The sequence below is a fragment of the Perognathus longimembris genome, chromosome 4 (genome assembly GCF_023159225.1).
Source record: "Perognathus longimembris pacificus isolate PPM17 chromosome 4, ASM2315922v1, whole genome shotgun sequence".
Taxonomy (NCBI): domain Eukaryota; kingdom Metazoa; phylum Chordata; class Mammalia; order Rodentia; family Heteromyidae; genus Perognathus; species Perognathus longimembris.
In genome coordinates, this window is record NC_063164.1 from 73,002,712 (window position 1) to 73,028,421 (window position 25,710).

The 25,710-nt window shown below is 39.0% G+C and overlaps 1 pseudogene; it reads right to left on the minus strand.

Annotated features, from left to right (window-relative positions):
- Positions 1 to 24,442: 24,442 nt before the first annotated feature.
- On the minus strand, positions 24,443 to 25,209 carry LOC125350027 (annotated as a pseudogene).
- Positions 25,210 to 25,710: the final 501 nt, after the last annotated feature.

Below are 25,710 nucleotides of genomic sequence, written 5' to 3' on the forward strand. Positions count from 1 at the left end.
TACGATCCACTTTCAGTGAAGAGGTCTGTAGGGGTGTCATTGCTATCTTTCCTAAGCCTACCTAATGTGATAGCTCTGAATTACAAATTTGAATATAATTATATTAGAGAACACAGATTAATTTGTTGTACATATTCTGAGCTAGAATTTTGGGGGTAAATGTAATGCAAATTTATGTAAATTGGAATACATGTTTATGTAAAACAACATGTGATTATGCATCCGTAAATTTACAAGAACGATTCTGCTAGTCTTCTCTTAAAAGGTAGGGGAAATAAAATGCATTCACAATCCCACTTTGGATGGGGATTCTTGCTAGGGTGGTTTGTCTGGCAGATAGAAAGGCTCCTGTGCCATGGCATTGGTTAAGGATTCTGTTTCCTTTGCTGAAACATGGTTTTCAGCTTTAGTTTCAGAGGATGTTGCCAATTTTATTAACCCTTCTCTACTTTCCTTTATTTCTGTGATGAAAGATCCTGATTTCTCCTAAGTAATTCAAGATGGTTTTGTGAGTTTTTATTCAATTTTATAAATAAACATACATTGGTTGAGGCCACTGCATTTGCCTTTTTGTAATGAGCTGTCATAAAGAGAATGGCATGGGTCCAACTATCTGACATACATCCTCTCTTTCCTTTATGAAATGTAGAGGGATAGGGGTTGTTCTCTATTACTACAGTGACCATGTATGTACTATTTTACTTAAACAAGTACTCCTCTAAGAATGCTACGGTACAATTGCTAATAGTGACAGGTTTAAGGTTTAAAGAAGCCCTAGGAAATGTGTGAGAATTATTACTCTAACTGTGGCTAATTCTGTAAGCTTCTTCTTTCTCCTTTTTTTTCTCTTTTTCTCATCTTCATGCATTGGTTCCATTTCATGATTACCCCTTTTTTTTTTTTTAAATTAATTATTATTTTTTTTTTTTTATTTTATTTTTTTTTTTGCCAGTCCTGGGCCTTGGACTCAGGGCCTGAGCACTGTCCCTGGCTTCCTGTTTGCTCAAGGCTAGCACTCTGCCACTTGAGCCACAGCGCCACTTCTGGCCATTTTCTGTATATGTGGTGCTGGGGAATCGAACCCTCTCTCGCCACTAGGCCATATCCCCAGCCCCCCCCCTTTTTTTTTAAAGTTTCAGAGTCTCACAATATTTATTGTTAAAGTATTCTGTGAAATTCTTAGATCAGAATACTACAATTACATACCATTTATTTTAATCATCAGTTGTAGAATTCCTTTTCCCAATGTATACTTTTAAATAGTTGTTGACTTGGATAAATGTAGAAGCTTTTGATTGAGTTTTATGCTTGTCTCCTCAGGGAGTGGGGTTGAGAGAGCAAAGGAAAGGTAGGAGAGGAAGAAGAAAGGAGGAATGGAGGAGGGCTAGAGGGAAGGAGCAAATAAGGGAGAGATATGTATTCTTATTCTTCTTGTTTTGTCTGTTGTGGGGCTTGAACTCAGGACCTGGGCATTGTCCCTGAGTCTCTTTGTAATCAAGGTTGGCCCTCTTCCTCTTGAGTCACAGCACCACTTCCAGTTTTCTGGGGGTTAACAGACTTTGCAGTCCCAGCTGGCTTTGAACAGCAATCCTCAGATCTCAGCCTCCTGAGTAGCTAGGATTATCTGCATAAACCACTGGCATCCCATTGCATTCTTAATTCTTAAACAACCTCAGGTAATATTTCCTTTCTTCTCAAATTCTGTCAGTTGCTTACATTTTTCCCTCATGTCTGCATGTTGCCAATCTGAGTAAATCTAAATAGTGACTGTTGTAATAACTAAATGATAAGCTTTTTTTTTTTTCTTGCTGGAAGTAATTTCATTCTACCAGGATATTTGGAAAAGGGACCTCCTCATCATGTGAGGTTTGTCAAAAAGCTCTTAGAAGGCTCATTATTCAAACTTGGTGGCTAAATTTGATATATAAACTATCAGTATTTTTTACTCAAGGATTTTTTTTTTTTTTTTGGCCAGTCCTGGGCCTTGGACTCAGGGCCTGAGCACTGTCCCTGGCTTCTTTTTGCTCAAGGCTAGCACTCTGCCACTTGAGTCACAGCACCACTTCTGGCCATTTTCTGTATGTGTGGTGCTGGGGAATGGAACCCATGGCTTCAAGTATATGAGGCAAGCTCTCTTGCCACTAGGCCATATCCCCAGCCCCTTACTCAAGGATTTTTAAAAATGCTTCCACAATTTATCAAATATCAAAACTTCTGAAAATTTTTTTTCCACATTTTATCAAATATGGCAGAATATATATGTATATATTCATACTATGTGCATATGCACGTTTTATGTAGATGCATATATAGTATATATCTCATACAGAATACAAAGCAAAGTGAAGACATTTCCTGTATCTTGTAGTGCATAAAGCATGGCATTTGCTAATGTTAAAGGGCATGTGGATGTGTGTTTGTGTGTCTGTGGGTGTTTGTATGTATGTGTGATCAGATGACCTACCCAAAGTTAGGAGGAGTAAATCAGAACTGAATGTTGAAATATACCAGGCACATCTGCTTACTGAAAACAACACTGTTACAAAGCCATGCATGTATACAGCATCAATAAAATGAATATTAATTGAATTACTCTTAATAAGTGAAATTACTGTGTGGTCCAGGATTTGTTCTCCTATCATCTTAATAAAGACAGACTTCAAAATATATTTCAGATCTTCTAAAATGGATTTTTGAAAGAGAATGGCAAATTAGTAAACTCAATACAACAACTCTCTCTCAGGTAATCATAGTAATTTGTTCTATATCGATTTTGGCTTATGTCAGGGCATGAATGAATGCATAAATAATCATAGTTTGAAGAAAATATTAAGTCCACAAAGTGTAAAAAACTGGAATAAAATTGAATAGATATTTGAGAGCATCTAAGTTGCCTAAGTGTTTTTGTTGTTGCTGTCATTGTTGTTGTTGTTTTGGTCAGTCTTGGGGCTTGAAGTCTGGGCATGAGCATTTTGCCTGAGATCTTCAGCTCAAGGCTAACTCTCTACCACTTTGGGCCACAGAGTCACTTCCTGCTTTGTGGTGATTAATTGGAGATTAGAGACTCAGGAACTTTCCTGTCTGGCTAGCTTTGGACTATAATTCTCAGATCTCAACTTCCTGAGTAGCTGGGATTACAGGCATAAATCACTGGTGCCTGGCTACCTAAGTTTTTTTTTAAATGATGTGTTACCTAGAATTGGAACTTAAATTTGAAATGTTTATGATGTTCATAAGAAAGCATCAACATCTAAAATTTGTTATTTGGCCATAATAAACACAACTAAGGTGTTTCTAGATGTATTTCCATTTTAACTGTTTTATAGTAAATTTCAGTAAGTGATTAACATGAATTGTGATTATGTATGTGTGTTTCTGTAGTGTTTCTACAGCCTTGATAACCTTGTCTTTGTGAGATTCAGCTTTAATTTGTGTCACACTTTTAGAAAACATTAAAAAATCAAGCAACTTATTAAAAGAATTAAGATGAATTTTATTCTAAATGTATTATTTTTGAGAAATTTTTATAAGTGAATTTGCATGTTTAAAGGTGACAACATATGGAAAACACATCGCTGCATCAGCAGTGTCTAAGGAAGCAGTTTACACAATTCTCTCATATCAACCCTTATCCCAAATTTAAAGGGAATGGAGCCCCAACAGGAACAATTCTTTGCCTAAAATTCAAATTTGTACTCAAGAATGCCTACAGAAGGAGGGAGTTTGGTGATCAGATTCTCTTGAATACACTTACCAGTTAAATGGAGAGAGTAGAGAAGAAAGCAGTTGTCCTACTTCTATGATTGCCCACCTATTGGTATTTTCTCCACAGAGCCCAGAAACCAGACCACACATCAAGAGGTCTTTAGGCATTCATGCACAATGAGACCAAAGGACAATATTCTTAGGAGAGGAACACAAGGCACAATACCTATATGCATCTGAGCAAATAAAATAATATTTATCAAAATGAACTCCAGAAAATGAAAGCAAGAGGGTTTCCTTGTTTGTTGCTGTTTTGGTTTACTTTTCCTTTTGCCTTTTTTGTTCATTTATCTGTCTTTGGGAGGGTAACCAGGGGAGCATAGGAACAGTGGGACAAATGGAGAATAAATGCAGCAGTGATACTCGCTAGACACTATGTTGAAAATGAACTACACAACTTGTGGGGGAAGGAAAATTGAGAAAGAACAAGAGAAAGGGTGACATTGTTGAAAAAGAAATATACTCTTTACCTGACTTATGTAACAGTAGTCCTTCTGTACATCACCTTTATAATAACAATAAAAATTTATTTAAAAATAATATGGATCACTGCTACAAGAATACAACAGCCTGACTTCTCTTAAAATGTGACTCAGACAATGGCTCAGGTGCTTACCATTCTGCCATCATGTCTTCCCTCTTAGTGATGGAGGCAATGATATGGATAGAATAGTAAGATAGTCAGGGTCTGAGATTAATTTCAGCATATCTAAGAATCATTCATAATTCTGAAATAACATAAAGATGACTATAGATATGGTCTATTTTCAGTGTGATAAACTTAAATTCTACATCTCTCAAGAAAATATTAAAGAAAAATTACCTCCATCATATAGAATCTCAAAGAAGAAATGTTGGCAAGGTGTGAGAAATAACACCATATCTGAAATAGCAAAAGGCTCTAGCATATTGCTAAAAAAATAGGGCATTTAACATAAAACACTGAATTTAAACACCAGTATGGGGGGGGGGAGCACTTGTTTTGCTTTTTTTTGTTGTTGTTGTTGTTGACTAACCAACATCCCTTTTTCATCTTCTTTTTGTCTTTTACTATAAGGAAATAACTAAATGGTTTGTGTCTTGAGTAAGGAAACATATTAGGCATTTAGGTCATTGTAAATTGTAGACATATCAAAAGATTAGAGTGACAGCAAATTTTAACAAAGAACGTGATTTTTTTATATATCACCCTTTTATTTTGTCACTCGGTGCATATAAACAGACAAAAACACACATTCATGAATGCTTACATATACATGTTCAGATTGCAAACAAAATACTTTTGGTATAAGCTATTTCATTATTATATAGTATAAACTGAGTGTACCAGAGATATAATTCTATTGTAATTATTCAAGCTTATGGAAAATTTCTCGCTGGTACCCAATAAACCAAGTCTAAAAGAAAAATGAGTGTGTTATACTGAAGTGTAATTCCAGTAAAGATTGCTATTGCATGAATACTCCAATATTATTCTATGTTATTTCTATGGTTTGGATATGAAATAACTTCCACTGGCTTACATGTTAAAGGTTTTTGGAGGTGGTAAAAAGTAGAAGGTAGAGTCTCATTAGAAGAAATGGTCAGTGGGGTTGTACCTTAGAGATATGTACCTTCCTTGTCCCTTTTAGACAGAAAGGGCAGAAAGGGCATGGACTAGTCTCTAGAATGAAGTAGATGAGGAGTCAGTGCCAGAATAAGACACAGCATGACAAGGCAGAATATGAACCAAGCAAAGACCTCAAGTCTTGAGCTATTCTGAGTCAAAGAGTAAGAGTAAGCACATAGGAAGAGATGAGCCATGAGAATTAGCCTGAGCACTCAACATCATGGATAGAAAGATTTTTCTCTGTTTCTCTATCTGTCTCTGTTCTTTTCTCTCCTCTTGGTTGTCAAGAGATAAATTAATCTATTCCACAATGCTTTCTGCCATGATGATCTATCTTATCACAAACACAGAAACAATGGAGCCAGTGACCATGGATTGAACCTCCCTGAAACCATGACACAGAGTAAACCTGTCCTCTTTTAAATTGTTTCTCTGAGGTATTTGTCATGGTGATGTAAATTTGACTAACAGTTATTAACTATACTACATTTCCTATTTTAGCCTACTCATAATTCCTAAATCAAGTAGAGTTATGATCTGTATTGAGACATTATTAAGGCTTATACTAAGCATTTATGGACTATAATTTCCTCACTAAGCTTGTTGAGAGTTGATATTTAATTGTTACAATAGTCCCTATTTGAAGTTTTAATATCCCTGGATGAAGTTTTAATATCTTCTCCCCAACAGCTTGACTGGTTAAAGAATTATTTATAGAGATGCTTTGGGATCAAAAGTTTAACTCTTAGCAACTTGTTATGTTTCTCATTTGTCCGGTTTTTGTTTCTTGAAGTTTTTTTTCCTCCAGTCCTGGGGCTTGGACTCAGGGCTTGAGCACTGTCCCTGGCTTCTTTTTGCTCAAGGCTAGCACTCTGCCACTTGAGCCGCAGCACCACTTTTGGCTGTTTTCTATATATGTGGTGCTGGGGAATTGAATCCAGGGCTTCATGTATATGAGTCAAGCACTCTTGCCACTAGGCCATATACCCAGCCCCTGTTTCTTGAAATTTTATTTCATGCATCATTACAAATATTTGGACATTGGTTAACCTAAAATACTTGTTGGTTGGTGAAATTGTTAAGTCCCTTTCATATATGTGTATGTTTATGTGTATGTGTGCTTTGTGGGTGCATGTATACAAATATCTATTTATTTCAACTTACACAATTTATCTCGAGTTGTTTTTAAGTAACAATGCAGAGTGTTGAATGAAACAAATATTGGGTTGTTTGATTCCAAGAAAGAACATAATATTTAGCAGTTGCTAGGCACAATGGGACATTCTTATTTGCTCCACATTTATTAAAGTAATGCTAGTTATTGTGCAAACTATTTCAGGATGCTTTGAATATTGACTTGATAAATGCTTTATTGAAAGGTCATCAAGTTTTCACCTTCCCGAGACCACCGAATTTTTAACTTTCAAGATAAAATAAAAGTAGTCTGAATGTTGCTTGAATTAACATCTGAAAGGGAGGAGAAAGGTCATTCATAAATGGAATCAAGTTCTGATTACTTTGTAAAATAGAAAACAAGACAACTTTTAAGTCATACACTGCTGATTTTATATGTGGGAATAAGAGAGACAGGAAGATGTTTAGAATGCCAGAGAAAGCTATGTGCCTGCCAGTGTCATAAAATTCTCTTTGTATTCCAAGAAAAAAAAAAAAGACTGTTGGAAATAACCCAAAACTTTGTGCAACAACTTGCTATTCATGCATCTTAAAGGGTTATATGTGTCTTTTTTTATAAGAATGATTTTGTATCAACAATTTTCCTTGAGAAATCAAAAATGAATTGCCCTAACCTAGAATTGGGATGTTAATCTCTGTGTGGAAGGCCACTGGGGCATAAGGATGGTCTTTCCTGGAGGGAAGAGAAGATGTTGCCAAGACAGCTGTTCTGGGAAGGTAACAATTTAGCTTACCCATCTCCCCTTTTCCCTTGGCCACAACAGCAATGCACTGGAGATTACCCCTATCATCTTCCTCTGCTTTTGTCCTGTGCTGCTGTCCACTGCTGAACTTCCTTTTTGACACAATTCAGAAATGCATAATGTTGAAGAGAGATTAAAATCCCCACATGAAGCCTAAGGTTCTTAGTGTCTGAAGAAAAGTTCTAGGGCATATAATCATTCATATTAAGTAAGACCGAAATGGATAAATTCACTATTGTGGCATTATAATTTGGGGCTTGGAAGGTGAAGGACTGAAAATCTGTTTATGTATGATGTTGAGTGCTCAGCCTAATTCTCATGGCTCATCTCTTTTTCTATGTGCTTATTCTTACTAACTCTGTGACTCAGAATAGCCCAAGACTTGAAGTGTTTGCTTGGCTCATATTCTGCCTTGTCATGCTGTGTCTTACTCTGGCACTGACTCCTTATCTACTTCATTCTAGAGACTAGTCCATGCCCTTTCTGCATTTTTACTCCATTGCAAGTTTGCCTTTCTTATTTATCTTTCAATGCAGGATGCTTCTACCTGGGATTTTCTTATTACAGATAAATCATAGGGCATGTTTGTAAATGTGCAATTTCTAGATAAAAATTCTCAAAATATTTTTGATAGTGGGGAGTTGAACTGGGGGTTTCATTCTTGCTAAACAGGCTCTCTACTACTTGAATCATAATTCCAGTGCCTTTCACTTTAATTTTTCAGATAAGACCTTGGGGTTTGTCTTGGGGGACTGCAATGCTACTACCTCTGCTTCTTGCACAACTGGGATTTATAGAGGTGTTTCATCATGCTGGCTTTAAATTTTTCTGATAAAGTTAAAAATGATGAAAAATAACTAGGTGCTAATTTTAAAAAGAGATAATACTGAGAGAGTTTTGTTTTATTTTCCTCCCTGTGGCAAGAAAGAAGGAAGACGTGGGCTTTGTTCATCTGTTAGTTCATATCTAATTACCTATCTATCTGTCTGTCTCTCTCTCTGTCTCTCTCTCTCTCTATCTATCTATCTACTGTTTTCTATTTGTCTGTATTGATAATCTACTGTGTTTATGTTTCAGGCATTTTGCTTTAAAAAACTGCATCATTTTACAGCAAGGCAGAATCTCACAGTTGTGAATATGATAAAATGTTCAAACTTAAAAAGAGAGAAGAAATAATAACTATGCTATATGGATTTTTAAGAGAGGACAATAAACTAGAAACTATTTGGGAAAGGAGAAGTTAATTATATTCTAGAAGAGCCTTATAGTTGAATATAATGCCTAATTATATGAACGATCTCAATTCCATAGGCAATTAGAAAAAGCAACTTTGTCCTATTCCTCTGGGTAAGCTAATTTCCCCTTATACTGGATAAAAAAATGGGAGGTCATGATCTTTTCTGGCAAATTTTTTTCTGATTTTTTTCCTGATAATAAAAAGTCCTTTAGGTAATTTTTGTTGGGATTTAATTTTACCAATTTAAACTGCCATTTTCACAGTCAAAACTCTGTGGCATGTAGGGAATTAAAAATAGTTCTCTTCCATTACACAGTCCAAATACTGCTAGTGGGGAAAGTGTGGTCAACTGTCTCTTTTGCAATAAGTCTATTCTTCTCATAAATCCTATTCATCGCTCTCAAATCTCTCTCTCTCTTTCTTCCCATTCCCAGAGCCCCTGCATATTCATCTATAGTAATAGGCACTGGAATGCACTTCAAAATTAAATCTCTTTGGGACAGAAAGTACTTGAGGGAGAGTTGGTGTTCTGAGCCAATGAAAATTACAGAATAAGAATGGAATCATTACATGTAACTGCTAAAATGCATCCATTTGGCCATTAGCTTATTCCTAACAAATTGAGGAACAAAAGGAAAAATCTAAAAAATTCATTATCTATGTCTTATGCTGTAATGTATTTCTCAGCGTCAATTTTTAAAAAGCATGAGATGTCAACAGAAGGGAAAAGATACAGAAATGATTTTAGATAAGAAATGTGAAAGAACACAAAATGAATTATATAACATATGCAAAATTCTGGTTGTTCAAAGAAAGAATAAAAATCACGAAATTATTCAAATATGATAGAAACCAATGGTAAACTAAAAGACAAGGTGAAATTTCACCTCGACAGGCAAAGTTCTGTTCCAGCTTTTTATTGATGTATGTATGTATGTATGTATGTATGTATGTATGTATGTATGTATGTATCTATCTATCTATCTATCTATCTATCTGTCTATCTGCCAGTCCTGGGGCTTGGGACTCAGGACCTGAGCACTGTCCCTGGCTTCATTTGCTGAAGGCTAGCACTCTACCCCTCGAGTCGCAATGCCACTTCTGGCTTTTCTGGGTATTTGATGCTGCGGAATCGAGCCCAGGGCTTCATGCATGCTAGGTAAGCACTCTACCACTAAGCCACATTCCCAACACCACCTTTCTTTTTTTCCCTCACTTTACACTATGACTTCTGATGTTTAAAATTTCTGACTATGTGAAATGTTGTGAATGGAGGGAGAATCACATGTAATCTTTGTGGAGTGTCATGACAGGTTAGAAGAGTAAAATAATTACATAACTGCAAACCAGAGAGTATTTTCTAAAATCTTCCCGCATTCCCTAATGTTGCTTAAAACAAAGGAAATAGGTTATATTCAGTCTTATTTTATTTTATTTTTTTGCCAGTCCTGGGTCTTGGACTCAGGGCCTGAGCACTATCCCTGGCTTCTCTTTGCTCAAGGCTAGTACTCTGCCACTTGCACCACAGTGCCACTTCTGGCCATTTTCTATATATGTGGTGCTGGGGAATTGAACGCAGGGCTTCATGTATGCGAGGCAAGCACTCATGCCACTAGGCCATATTCCCAGCCCCAGGAAACAGGTTATATTCAGTCTTTTGTAGGATTTTCAATAATAGTGCTATGCCTACAAAAAGTTGTAGTAGTATTTTTGTAATTATTTTTGCCCTTTGTTCTGTGTATGTATTTTATAATAGTGAAGGTTTGAACCTATGTCTTCACACATGCTAATCAAGTACTCCACCATCAAACTGTACACCCAGCCATCATTTTTATCCACAGGGACTTTTCACCATGTGCTAGATATTTTCCAGTGTACTTAACTTTGGATGTTCTTGTCCTGCAGGAAAATATCATATTACTAGCACTGAAAAGAAGGGAGTTTGGCAGCATAGGAGCTGTATATATAAGACAGATTTGAATATAGAGGACAGTGTAAAGTCTGAAAGCAAATAATTTCAGAGTGCCCATAAGAAGAAGCACTGGAAGCTTTAATGAAACTGAAATGGAACAGTTCGTATTTGGCCTGGACCAAGTGGAATATATATTCGGTCCCCAGAAATCATGGTGAATTTTGCCACTTGTACAAGTGATGAGTTTTCTTCAGTGTTTTCTGAAATTATTATTTGGTAACGTTATCCTGTGAAATAAAGAGGAAAGAAAAGAAAAAAAAACTTCTTTCTTATATATTATTATTATTATTATTATTTTATTTTTATTTTTTTATTTTGCCAGTCCTGGGCCTTGGACTCAGGGCCTGAGCACTGTCCCTGGCTTCCTTTTGCTCAAGGCTAGCACTCTGCCACTTGAGCCACAGCGCCACTTCTGGCCGTTTTCCATATATGTGGTACTGGGGAATTGAACCCGGGGCTTCATGTATATGAGGCAAGCTCTCTTGCCACTAGGCCATATTCCCAGCCCGTATATTATTTTTTTACTTGTCAACATAGAATTAATTTGAGGATTTATTAACTGCTGAATATAATTCCACTATTTAAGCCAGCAACTTCCCATCTGACCAAAAACAATTGCAAATATGTTAAACTCACTTTAATGAAAAGTCATTCTTTACATAGCTTACATCTACATAAGATGACAAGTCACTCACCAGATAAAGCGCTCTTTGTCTGGTCTAAACAATACACCAGCTCTTCCATGCACAAAAAGTGCCATTCTCATCTGAACTGAATGCATTTTCGACTAATGCTGTATTCAAGACCAAAACCAAAGGAGGCCATCTGTTAGGAAGGCCAAAAGCCCATTGTATGGCTTGTCAGTGCAGTATGTAATGGAAACAGTCACTCTTAATCTGTTTACAATTTAAAAGTGCATACTGAGAATTAATCTAACTTAATCTAACCTCTACCGACTGACTTGTGTTAAATGTACTATTAAGAATCTAATTTACCCTGGCCTCCTCTAAAATATGCTCAGGGCACTTAGGTACACTAGTCTGGTGATAAGCTAAAAGTTCAAACTCAACAGTTCAAGCACAGTAGTCATTTGTTCCCAATTTCAACCAGGGCTGAAATGTCCTGGGATTACAAGAGCCCTAAAGATTGACCCCTTACATGAGCAAGGCTAAGAGGCCAAAATGGTAACTATGACATCACTCTGCACATCTGGTTGTACATCTTTTGACTAGAGTGAAATTTATAGAGGTTAGACCTGAGAGGGAAATCAAAGTGAGATGAGAAATTACCTCAATTACTGCATGTGGGCATACAAGTCACTTTAAAGCTTAGTAAATATGTTACAGCTTTCATTGTGATTACTGACATGTTTATATTTTGCCATTTACATCATCACAGTGTTGTTAACAAAGTTTCTTCCCACTGTTTAACTCCAATTCCCTTTCTTTACAGCAGTTTCTTGAAATTCTGAGAAATAACCTAAGCCACTTTTATATTTTATTTCCATGTCTGTTTACTAAACTTGTCATTTTCAATGACAGCAAGGTGAAGCTATACTTGTTTATGCTGTTCATTAGGCTAACTGCAGTTAGCTGTTTGAAAAATAGGATATTTCAAGAAAATCCTTTTACTATTAAGTGTATATGTACAAAATGTATTGTAAAAATATAACCAATCAATGAGTACAATCAGAAAAAGATATAATTAATCCCTAAATTGATTTGATGGCAAGACACTTTCTGGTGTTACCAGAAAGTTTAGGACAGCTAAACTAAACAACCTCAGTCTTTGCATTTGATGAAGGAAATACCAGGCAAAATATGAGCATAAGTAAAGGTGATAGGAAAGTTTATTTTTTTAAAAAGTTAGGTGTTAATTTTAGTTTGCTGCAGGTGTTGAACCAGTTTTGCCAGCACCATTTGTTAAAGAGGCTATCTTTCTTCCATCCTATTTTTTAGCTCCTTTATCAAAGATTAAGTAGGCATAGTTCTGCAGGTTCATTTATTTCTGGGTCTTCAGTTCTGTTCCATTGGTCTTGAGGCCTCTTCCTGTGCCAACAGCAAGCAGTTTTTATTACTGTAGCTTTAAAATACAGCTTGATGTTTGGTATTCTAATTCCCCCAGCACTATTCTTTCTAGATCCTTACATATCACCCTGAACCAAAATCAACTCCAAATGGATCAAATACCTCGAAATCAAAACAGATGCCCTGAAAACACTACAAGAAGGAGTAGGAGAAACACTTGAGCTCCTTGGCACAGGATAAATCTTCCTTAATAAAGACCCAGAAATGCTACAAATCAAAGAAAGGTTGGACAAATGGGATTGCATCAAACTGCAGAGCTTCTGCAAGGCAAGGAACATAGCTCGCAAGATAAACGGAAAGCCCACAGATTGGGAAAAGATCTTTACCAGCCATACAATGGACAAAGGCCTCATATTTAAAATATATGCAGAATTAAAAAAATTAAATTCCTCAAAAACAAAACCGCAAAGAACCAATAGCCCCCTCAACAAGTGGGCTAGAGACTTAAAAAGAGACTTCTCTGATGAGGAAATTAGAACAGCCAAGAGACATATGAAAAAGTGCTCTACATCACTGGCCATAAAAGAAATGCAAATCAAAACAACCTTGAGATTCCACCTGACCCCAGTAAGAATGTCCTTTATCAAGAAAACTAACAATAACAATTGTTGGAGGGAATGTGGCCAAAAGGAAACCCTACTTCATTGTTGGTGGGAATGTAAACTAGTTCAGCTACTCTGGAAAGTGGTATGGAGATTCCTCAGAACGCTAAACATAGAGCTTCCCTATGACCCAGCAGCCCTACTTTTGGGCATCTACCCAAAAGACCACAAACAAGAACTCACTAAAGCCACCAGCACAACAGTGTTCATCGCAGCACAATTTTTCATAGTTAAAATATGGAACCAACCCAGATACACCTCAGTAGATTAATGGATTGGGAAAATGATAGATATGTACAATGGATTTTTATGCCTCTTTCAGAAAGAATGACATTGCCCCATTCATAAGGAAATGAAAGGACTTGGGAAAAAATTATACTAAGTGAAGTGATCCAGACGCAAAGAAACATGCACACTATGGTTTCCAACATAGGGAATAATCAGCACAGGTTTAAGCTAGTCACAGCAGAGGATCACAAGAGCCTAATAGCTATGCCCCTATGAAGGCATAAGATGATGCTAAGTGAAATAAACTCCATGTTATGGAAATGACTGTTATGTCACTGTATTACTTTCAACATGTCCCGTGAAACCATGGCTTCTTTTGTTGATGATCCTCTTGTATCCCTTCTTGTGGTTGTACTCGTGCTATCACTGTATCTCATCTGAATACACTGGATACTGTATACACGGGCATTAGAACTAGAGAAGTGAAAGGGAATATCAAAATCGAGAGACAAGGGATAAAGAGACAAATGGCTTCAAAATACTTGCAAAACCATTTGGTGTAAACCAACTGAACAACTCATGGGGGAGATTATAGTTCAAGGGCAAGAAAATCCATGCGAAGATAATCTCCAACTACCCACAAAAAGTCAGAATGAAGTTAGGACCCAAGTTGTAGAATGGTGTCCTTGAACAATAAAGAACAGGGACAGGGCACAGGCCCTGAGTTCAAGCCAGACTGAGAAAGAGAGGGGCGGGTAGGGGAGAAGGGAAAGGAGGGCGAAGGGGGAAGTGGGAGGAGAGAAAGAGGGAGCATAGGAGGTAGAGAGGCAGAAAGAAGAGAGGGAGCAAAGAAGAAAGAGGAGGAGAGAGAGAAAGGGAGAGAGACAGACAGAAACATAGACAGAAAGAGACAGAGAGAAAGAGACAGAGAAAGTACATGGCATAGATATGTCATAAGAAAGATAGCACACTGTCCCATATTGGTTATCTTGCTCCATTTTCCTCATTACAAAAGTTAGCCTTGAGGGGCTGGGGATATGGCCTAGTGGCAAGAGAGCTTGCCTCGTATACATGAGGCCCTGGGTTCGATTCCCCAGCACCACATATACAGAAAATGACCAGAAGTGGCGCTGTGGCTCAAGTGGCAGAGTGCTAGCCTTGAGCAAAAGGAAGCCAGGGACAGTGCTCAGGCCCTGAGTCCAAGGCCCAGGACTAGCCAAAAAAAAAAAAAAAAAACCCAAAAGTTAGCCTTGAGTTAAATCCTGTGAATTGAAGTTCTTTGTAGATGACTTTCTGATTGGTAGGTCTTCTTTTTGTTTCCTGTAAGGTTGTGATGCCAAAGATTGTCACATCCTATTTCCTCATTCTTTTGCAATTTTACTTTCTTATGCTTGTGTAGTGTGCTGCTCCCATTTTTTGTCAATCTGGTTTTGATTTAACAGCACACATCCTGCCATCATCCAGCTGATTACTCCTGATTTTCTATTAACTTGTTATCAATATTATCCCATTCTGTACTATATTAATGTGATCCCTCTTTTACAGATAACTGGAACTACTGTTCAAACTTCAATTTTAATGTTCATGCTTTTTAACTAAAATGAAACTGTGAATGTTTTGCTCAGAACCTTGGACTAACATTCCAAGTATTCTTCTTATGCAATTTATATTTTTTTCATTCTTAGTGGGGTGAGGTGGAATCTCAATGTTTTTTGATTTGCATTTTTTTATAGCCAGAAATGTTGTGCACTTCTTCATGTATCTATTGGCCATCTACTACACTGTTGCTGGAAGTATAAACGCGTTCAACCACTCTGGAAAACAGTATGGAGGTTCCTGAAAAGACATAGAGCTCCCCCATGACCCATCAACCTCACTTGTGGATATTTACCCAAAGGATCACAAACAAGGCCATATTAACGCTATCAAAACAAGTTAATTGCAACATTATTTTCAACAGGTAAAATATGGAATCAACCCAGATGCCACTCAAATGAATAGAACAAGAAAATATGCTATATATACACAATGTAATTCTATGCTTCTATGAGAAAGACTGACATTTCTTCATTCAGGAGAAAATGGAAAGACTTGGAAAACAAATCGTTCTAAGTGAAGTGGACCAGGCCCAAGGAAACATAGACTTTATGTTTTCCTTCATTGGTAATAATTAGTGTATATCTAGGATAGTCCTACAGGATTGCAATAGCTCAATGACTATGTACGTATGACCATATAAGGTGGTGCTAAGTAAAATAACTTCAAAATTTGGAAACAAGCTGTTTTTCATTGTTCTTGTTATTTTTAGTGTACTATGTGAAATTATTTCTTTTTTTCTTGCATTTTTCTTTCCTATGGTTTAGCCTCTATTGTCACTGTACTTGCTTTTGGTACCCTGGGCATTTTATATACCTTTATCTGAATTAGGGAAGGGAAGAAGAATATCAAAAGAGTGAGACAAGGACAAAGGGCAAACCAAAGCAATAGCAATACTCAGAAGACAATATGTTGTAAACTAACTGTGCAACTGGGGGGGGGGTGATTGAGGAGGAGGGAAAGTGGGAGAAAAATGAGGGAAGAAGTAACAAGTTTGACAAGAAATGTACTCACTACCTTAGGTATGTAACTATAACCCCTCTGTACATCACTTTGACAATAAATTTAAATTTAAAAAACTTAAAAGGTGTTAATATAGTTATTTTGGTCATTTTTATTTATTCACTAGGTCAAATCACAGATTTGAGACTGAATAGATATTTTTAAAAATATTGTTTTTTAAATTTGCATCTTTGGTTTGAATTCCAATTCTGACTTTTTTAAAGCTTTACTGTTTCCACAATTGCATAAAATCATGGTGTCACTAGCTGATGTTTTTAGTAATAGTGGTAGTAACTCTACTACTACTACTAATCCAATCTGAAATTATTTCACAATCAGCAAAGAAATTTTTCACTAATGGCCCTTGTCCACTCAATGTTTAGGAAAGTAGGAGCAGAATAGGCAGATAAACCTAATGGGAATGCTTCTGGCAATGCAAATATAGGAGTTGTCATGGGGATTATGTTCTTTTAAAGATGGCTGCATTGTGTGTTACACCACAATGGTTTAGCTTTCTGCAAGAACACCTATTAATCCAGTACTAATCAGTTTAGAAAGAAAAGGAAAGATTTGTTAAGGGTGTGTCGATTTTTTACTTTTTTCAAAGAACCAACCTTTTGTTTTATTGATTCTTTCTATGGGTTTTTGGGCTATAATTCATTTATTTCTGATTTAATTATTTTCTATTTCCATCTATTGGCTTGGGATTTGGTTTGTTGCTCTTTTTCAAGAAGCTTCAGGTGTATCATTAAATTGTTGGACTGAGATTTTTCCAATTTTGTTGATGTAGGCACTCATAGCTATACATTTTCCTCTGAGTACTGCCTTTGCTGTGTCCCAAAGGAGCTGGTATTTTGTGTGCTCATTTTGCCATAAACAAATAGCTCAATAGCAATGTATATATGATCACATAAGATGACCTTAAGTGAAATGAACTACAAGATTTGGAAATAAGTGGTTTATCTTTGATGTTATTTCCAATGTACACTATGAAATTATGCCTTTTCTTTTGTCTTTCTTCCCCATGCTTTTACCACTATTGTAATGGACTTAGGCTGGTTTTCTTTTTTTTTTTTTTCTTTTTCTTTTTTGCCAGTCCTGGGGCCTGAACTCAGGGCCTGAGCACTTCCCCTGGCTTTTTTTTGCCCAAGGCTACTAGCACTCTCCCGCTTGAGCCACAGTGCTAACTTCTGGCCTTTTCTGTGTATGTGGTGCTGAGAATCAAACCCAGGGCTTCATGAATGCTAGACAAGCACTCTACCACATTCCCAGCCCCTATAACTGACTTTGGTACACTGGTTATTGTATGTATGTTTATCAGAAATAGGGAAAGGGAAGCAGAACACCAAAATGGAGAGACAAAGGGTAAAAGGTGAACCAATGCAACAGCAATACTTACAAGACAATATACTATAAACTAAGTGTACATCTCAGGGAAGGTAGAGAGGGAACTGGGGAAGGGGAAAGGTGGGAGAAAAACCAAGGAGGAGGTAACAAGTTTGATAAGAAATGTATTCACTGACTTAGGTATGTAACTGTAACCCCTCTGTACATGACTTTGACAATAAAAAAAGAAAGAAAAGGAAATATTGGTTAACTTCCAGCAAGGTGTGCCTTTATCCATGTTCAGAGCTCTGGACTGAGTTTTCTGTAAGATGTGACTGTAACATGTGACTTTAACAACTGCTTCACAGCAACGCTTCTCTGGTTATTCCTTTCTACAACTTGAGGTAACTGTAGGAGGACCTGGTGTCCAGTACCCCCTCTGCCTCTGTACCTCTTTCAGTGCTGCTGGTGAGGTACCTCTTCATGAATGACCTCTCATGGCCCTTCACATCAAAGTCTGGTTTTCTATGAAGATGGTTTCTACAACTTCTCAGAGGGTAGATTTAGAATAAGTCCTAGTAGCAAATGTCCTCAATAACTTTTCTACTACCAAAGTCCTGGTTGTACTCATTCTAATGAGCTTTCCATTAGTCTATTGGGCAAGCATTGTGTTTTTTAATTTTTTTCTTCCAGAGGCATTTTTAATTTCAGCCTTAAGGGTAGAGGCCACATGGCCATTCCTTATATATACAAGAGCTTATCTCATACAATTTCCCTAGCAAATTCTTGATGCTTTAATTTTTAATAATACTTTATGCTAAACTTTCTCTGTACAGTTTGTGTGTGTTTTCTACTTTCTTATTGGATATGTATGAATATAGTAGAACCTGTAGTTTGCCCTATATTTTATTAAAATCATTATTGAGCATCAATAGATTTAAAATCGTAGGAGGATAGACTTAGGAGGATACTAAAAGATGAATAAGAATCCCAACAAATTTCAAATATTTGTTTACTGACTAATGAATTACAATAATAGAGAATAATTTAGGTACCCATTCAGAAAAGCTATTCAAATCTTAAAATTAGTATAACCACTAACATTACTATTTTCTAGAGCTTTTATATTGCTATAAAGAAACTTTGTGAACATAATGAGGCTATTAAAATGAATCTATTGGTATTTTATGAGTTGAAGTTTACCTATACCCATAAATCACCATTAAAATTTAAAGAACAGTTACATGGATTTTAAAATTTATAAAATGCTGTTTGTGAGCCCCTGGATATAATTTTTTAGTAAATAAAATGAATCGTAAAACACCCCTGATTAAAAAGATATTTCTCTAAATTTTTTGAAAAGAATTTATGGTGCAGGGGATTATTCCAAGACTTTATACATTCTAGTCAATTGCACTGAGCTGTATTCTGAAACCTCTCCTTTTCTGTTTGTTTTTTTTTTTTAACTCTATTTTTTTTTGTCTTTTCTTTTTGGGTACTGGGGCTAGAACCCAGGATGGTGCACTTTGGCAAGCACTTTGCCACTGAGCTATATCCAAGCCCCCTCTCTTTTTCTGAAGAAAGCAAATCAATTCCTAGCTGGTTCACTCGTCTGTGTGTGTGTGTGTGTGTGTGTGACAGTCAGAGTCCCGGGCCTTGCATTCAGGGCCTGGGTATTGTACCTGAGATTTTTGCTCAAGGCTACCACTCTACCACTTGGACCATGCTCCACTTTCAGCTACTGGGTGATTAACTGGTGATGAGTCCCATGGATTTTACTTTTTAGGCAAGTCTGAACCACAATCCTCAGATCTCAGCTTCATGAGTAGGTAGGGTTATAGGTGTGAGCCACTGGCATCCAGCACTGGCTAGCACTCTACCACTTGAGCCACAGTGCCACTACTGGCTTATTTCTATATATGTGATGCTGAGTAAATCGAACCCAAGGCTTCATGTATGGGAGGCAAGCACTTTACCACTAGGCCATATTCCCAGCCCCGTGGTTCCCATTTTTAATGAAGAAAATTTATTTTCCAGTGTGAGCCGCACAATATCACCATCATTAGTCCACTTCAAATGCATGTTCCTTACTCCTGTATTTAATTGTTAACTAAGAGCACTCTGTTAGACTCTCACTTTATCTTTATTTTATTTTTTTCAGGTAGGAGAGAAAAGTTTATTACCCATCTTCTGGCCTGTGGCTGAGGTGGTGCATGGCCAAAGAGAAAGGGCAGCCCCCGCCTGGCCTTATCTAGGGCAGGGGCAGGAGGTGACCAGGTGGATTAGGATGTGACTTCAGGGAAGGGGGAGGTAACTGCCTCCAGGACTGCTAGTTACCAAGGTAACTGGGTGGAGACTTAACCAGGTGGGGGGCATCTGCATGGAGCCCTTCTGGGGTGGAGCTTATATTCCAGCCTTTTAATAGTTATGAAAAACGATGAAGACTCTTTCTGATTGCTTACTGCTGTCCAGGGGCATTGACATTAGTGGTAAATAGCAGAAATGTGGGCTCTCAGGGAGAAGGTGAGCAGCAGCTGTCTCTTGGTGGTAGATGCCTGCTCTTGAATGAATCCTGGAAGAAGCCTCATGAGGCAGGGGTTGACAAAGAATATTAAGGCAAAAGGAAGGGTTTAGGGCAGGAAGTTAAAAATTGGATGACTTGGCTAGTTCGGCTAGTTCTTATACTCAGGTATGGACATTATACGAACAAGCTACTATCTCTTGATCCCCTGGCTCTGATTAATTTTGAAAGGGCAAGATAAAGTGACTCCATTCAGGATGTGAAATCATTCTCCTCTCACTCCTCTCCATGGTCCTTGTTCCCCAAAGTGGCTGAGTCTCAGGGGTCTAGGTGTTTGTTTCTGGGATGGCTCGCCCCAGTTGGCATTCACAGGGGTTTGAACTCAGGGCCTGGGCACTGTCCCTGAGCACTTCTGCTCAAGGCTAATGCTCTACCACTTGAGCTACAGTGTTACTTCCAGCATTTAGCTGGTTAGAGATAAATCACTTGAGCCATGCTTTCAGCTTGACTCTTGGCTGGTTAATTGGGAGATGGAGTTTTAGAGAGATTTTTCTGCCCGGGCTGGCTTCGAACTGCAATCCAAGGAGTCTTTGCAATAAAAAGCCCCTTTTTATTTCTAATTATAGCAACAAGGAGATCAAGAGGATTAGAGCTTACCTGTTACTTGTCAAGAATTGACCAACAAATATTTGCCAGAATTCTGCAATGACAAAACTCCCTAGATGTGATGAGAGTTTTAGCACAGATTTATAGCTAGCTGGACATATAGAGAATGACATCAGTGTTTAAATCACAAGTAACAATTAGGAATTTAAGACATACCCATACCATCTTCTCCCTACACTTTTTCTTCAATTTCCTTTTCTAAGACTTTACAAACAAATGGCATTTACACTGACAGACATACACACAGGGAACACACATACACACTGTGCGCACAGGTTTTACAGTGAGTAAAAATGAATTTCGGCCATAGACTCTTGGAATTCCAGCAGCAAGTGACATTTTTCACAATATTTTAGAACCATGTGGTGAGTTAGAAAAACAAAAACTTTGCTAGCACACAAAAAGTTTCAGATTACCAAATGGAGAAACCATAATTTTATAAACCAATTCAGCTCAAATGGGATGCCATGGTGACCGGAGGGAGGCCAAGAGGACACAAACACACTAACAGAGAACATGTGGCATGGCATGATGGTGCCTGAGCTGATGCCATGACGGTACCTGTTAAACCCAATATCCATCGTGTGGTCAATGCTAGAGATCTCTAGATCTTTGATCTTTAGACCTTTAGATCTTTTCTGACAAAGCACACTGGTGGCCGAGCCTCAGTTTCAAAGGCAGTTTCAAAGGCCTGTGAAAAGAGGCAGCTTTGTTAGCAGGGCACATTATCAGGATGGTATGACTTGGGAGTTTCATAAAGTCAGCAAACAAGTAGGCAGACAAGAGAAGGAGAAAGGAAGAGGAAGAGAGGGAGAGAGAGAGACAGAGAGAGAGACAGAGACAGAGAGAGACAGAGAGAGCCTGAATATAAGCGACTTCTGACCATTCACCATTGCAGTGGCAAAAATGGTTTATCTTGGAGCAGGCCTCATTGTACTGTCAAGAGGCATGCTTGCAATGAATGTTCTGGCTCGGGTGTGACTATGACTGCAAGAACCCATTAAAAGGTCAGGAGGGAGGAGGCCTGGTGAGTGAATGAGAGCTTGCCAGGCAGAAGCAGTGTCCTGACTTCCCCCAGCACCCTCCAAAGAGAGAGAGAGAGAAAGCCAAGCCCCCAAAGCCAAGCATCCTAGGCCCTGGAGGTAACCAGGCCTGGGCATGGGAAGTTCTCTGTGTGGTAGTGAGCGATAGGGACCTGAGCAGCAGTTTCACTCACCAGAGTAGAGAAGTGGTGTGGACTTGGATATGGATGTGGAGGCCAGCAATGTAATTGGTGAAAAGTCCCCCGTGGTATCTTGCAACAGTTCGGTTCGCGGAAAAAGGGCCATCAGGCCTGGGGATACTCCCAGAAAAAAGGAGAAAAGCAGAGGGGAATTCCACCTGTCCTGACTCTTAAGCCCTTCCTGAGTCACAAGGCACCATATATGTTATGTTTATAAAGTAGATAGCCAATAAAGGAGAAGGCCATGCAGTATTCAGGCAGCAGAGAAAAGATAATTACCAAACTGCTGGCCAGTGGCCAAGATGATGCATGGCCGGAGAGAAGGGCCACTTTATCTTTAAATGTGGATACCTTTTTTCATTAACCAAAAGATAGGCCCCACCATATCTGGCATGCCTAGAATACACCCCTCCAAAGAAATCTAAGCTAGTTTACTATGGAAATATCTGTATATCCATGTTTTATCATAAAGATATTCACAATAGCTAAATTATGGGATTGACACAGGTGCCTGTCATCCATGGATGGATATAGAAAACGTGTTGTATTCACAAAATCAAGGTGTACTCAAGATATTGTGTGTGTATGTGTATATATCTGTGTGTGTGCGTGCGTGTGTGTGTGTGTGTGTGTGTGTGTATACTAGTACTGGGCCTTGAACTTAGGAAATGGGTCCTGTCTCTTTGCATTTTCTTCTTTTTTTGTTTGCTTACATTTTTATTTGAAAACTGTATTTAAAAGTCCAACAGTTTTTCAATATAAACTATGACTCTCAAACCCGTTCCTATAATTTTATTGTTAAAGTGATGCTAGCATATGCATTAGAGAAGGTAGCTCAAGGCAAGAAAGCACCAAAGAGAAGACTGTGCCCAAAAAATAGGCATTAGGATGAGGCTGGAGATCTGGAGTCCCCCACCTTTCTACCCTGTCCAGTTACCCCTTTAGGTTCCAGTCTAGTGCACTCCTTAGGGTGACCAGATGGGCTGCTTTCAGAGCACCTAAAACAGAGTAAATTGGGAATGTATCTTGATGACCAGTCTCAGACCATAAATAACTGCAGGAAGTACACTGAAACTGGGTAGGGTAGAACCTCAGCCACCGAAGGTGGGGACAGACTGGACAGATGGTGGGATCAGCAGAAGGGATATCGATTCCCACAATCCTGACCCTACGACCATAAAGCAGGCTTCTTGCACCAGACCTGATGATGCCAGATTTCTTGTCATAGAGCAGGCAGGAACTCTTCTGTTTTATTCTGCCTAATTAAAGGACAGGGCCAGAACAAACAAAAAACACCTGCGAAAACCGAAAATGCCTAAAGACCCTGTTTTCCTACATTGCTCTCCAATCTAAAGCACTGTCTAGCCAGGTGGGATGGGACTGGGACATGGTCTTCAGACAAAACTCACTGAGTGTTATTTGTGTCTGGTTCTAGGACTGGGGTACAGAAATAAAACTTGGGGATGATGACTAATGTATATCTGCTCCCCCTTCTCCAATGCCAACACACCCTAGTCATGTCTCCACCTTCCAACAACCATGCTTCCAAAGAGCACAAACGGAAGCACAGTGCACGTCCACCAGAGAACCCTGAACTCCTGCAAGCGCAAGCAACACACTGAACACAGATTCCGAGCAGCTCTTTTGAGCATACTCTGTAAGGGGGCCTGGGTCTTCCAAGCGTCAAGCTGAACACGATGAAATCATTTAAGAGAAACATCTTTAGAGCTGCAGTTCCTAACTGTAGTGATTTGTCTCTTAGGAGGCATTTGGCAATTTCTGGAGATATTTTTGGTTGTCTTAAGTGAGGTGGGCCAGGGATGCCACTAAACAGTTTATAAAACACAGCTCTTCATCACAAGAATGTCTCAGTGGAAGTCTTGATCTAGCTCCTCCCAGTGTTCCCATGCTATGAGGATCTTCATGCTCCTCACTCTCCAATGACCTTCCCACCTCACCTCACCACTTTCCCATCCCTAAGCATGGGGTCCTCTTCAAGACAACGCCTAGTTTGCCTGCAATCTGTGGCTTTCTAGCCACACCCCTCTTCCTCCTCTCATAGGGGCCAGCAGGGAGGTTAGCAGAAGATGTGCTAGATCCCTCCAAGACTTAAATGGAATGTCACCTGGCTACCAGCTAACTCATAAATCTTATTAAACCAAGTTCCTAATAAGAGAGGAGGTAAAGGACAGAGGTAGTAGCAGGGCTGGGGGTAATTTAAGATCTCATATTAAATTAAACTTTTATTTTTTTTTTAAAAGGGAACATTGCTGGGGTGCTAGTAATCCTATAGAAACATAGAGTTAGAGGCCTAACTAGAGAAAAACGCTGATACTGGAGAGTGAACTGAGTAGTTTAAGGTCTGAAATCTGAAGAGAAAGAGTAGACTAGGTAGTGGTCACCCTTCCAGCCCCTTGATATCTGTTTTAGCTCCTTCCAGAAGGAAAGAGGAGGACAGGGAAGTAGGGAGCTTCTTAGCAAAGCTGACTTCGGCTTTGGTAATCTCACCTACCCGCCCCATTTAAGGAATTCCAGATAAAAAGTTTAGGACCGTTGGCACCCAGACCATCATTCAGGAGAGAGGAACTCATTCCAGGTTTCCACGGAACTCCTAGTGTACCCAGGGCTTCGGGTGAGCTCTTCTGGCCAATGGTAGTCTTGTGTTTAGTCCTGCTGCCTTGGCCCCATCTCCAGGAGGGGCGATGGCCAGAGGAAGTAGAGGGAGTCCAGCCCCCACACCTTTTGAGGCACTGTTAGGCAGATAGTGAAGAGGGGCCCTTGGGTCACTGGTTCTAGAAGGGATCTGATGGGGGCAGCGTTTCTTCTGGGCTGGACACAGAGTAGGAGCTTCAAGATAGCATAACCATTCCCATGAAAGCTACAAGCCCCTAGCATTGCTCTACAGCCGGTCTCGATTTCCTTTGGGTCTCATCTGCTCCTGAACTGCACCTGTCATAGCAAGTCCATCTTCAGCCCCCATCTCCCCAGAGCCGATGTGAGTCAGGTGGACAAAATTCATTGGTTCCCCAATCATGGTTCAGGCAATCCGTCTTCTCTTCTTCTTCCACTGGGGTTTCTCTACCACACAGCATCCCAAATTATGTCAGAATTCACTCATATTCCCTGATGGTTCCGACTTCACTGTGCCGGAGGCCCCAGAGGGAAACTGCTCTGTTGCCCTGGCCACCCACTCCTCTCTCTCAGCAAGTAAGGGCACCCTGGGTTCCCTCGGCTGGATGGGTGTGGACAGGATGAACTCCTCAGGCAATGAAATCAGGGTCTCAGACTCCTAGAGATAAACATGGCCAGAGAGAAGGGTGGACAGGCAGGAGCAAGGCTGTCTTCCTCGGATTTGGAACCCTGCTCTTCCCTGGACATCGGGGAGTCCCGCGGCTGCGGGGGAGGGGGCGGGGCTCTAGCCCGGTGCCCGCCAGGATGCATTAGCAGGCAGCCTTCATGGCGCAGCGCAGTCTCTCTTTGCATTTTCACTCATGACTGGTACTCTACTCTTTCAGCCACAGCTCTACTTCTGGCTTCCTACTGGTTCATTGGAGAAAAATATCTCATGGACTTCCCTGCTTGGACTGGCTTCAAACCTTTATCCTCCGATCTTAGCATCCTGGGTAATTAGAATGGCAGCTGTGAACCACTGATGCCTGGCTTGATCTCAGTTATTAAAAAAAATAAAATTATGTCACTTGGGAAACAGATGGAAGTGGAGATCATGAGGTTAAGTGAACTAAGCCAGTCCTCTTAAAACAAGCATCTCATAACTTCAAAGTTATTAAAAAAGACAGCATTGGACTACTATGGGAATGAACAGGAAAGGAGGATATGAAAAAGTAATGGTGGAGTAAATGTGATCAAAGTGTATATGATTATGGATATGTATATATATATATAGCACCCTTATTATGTACAATTAATGCACACCAATGAA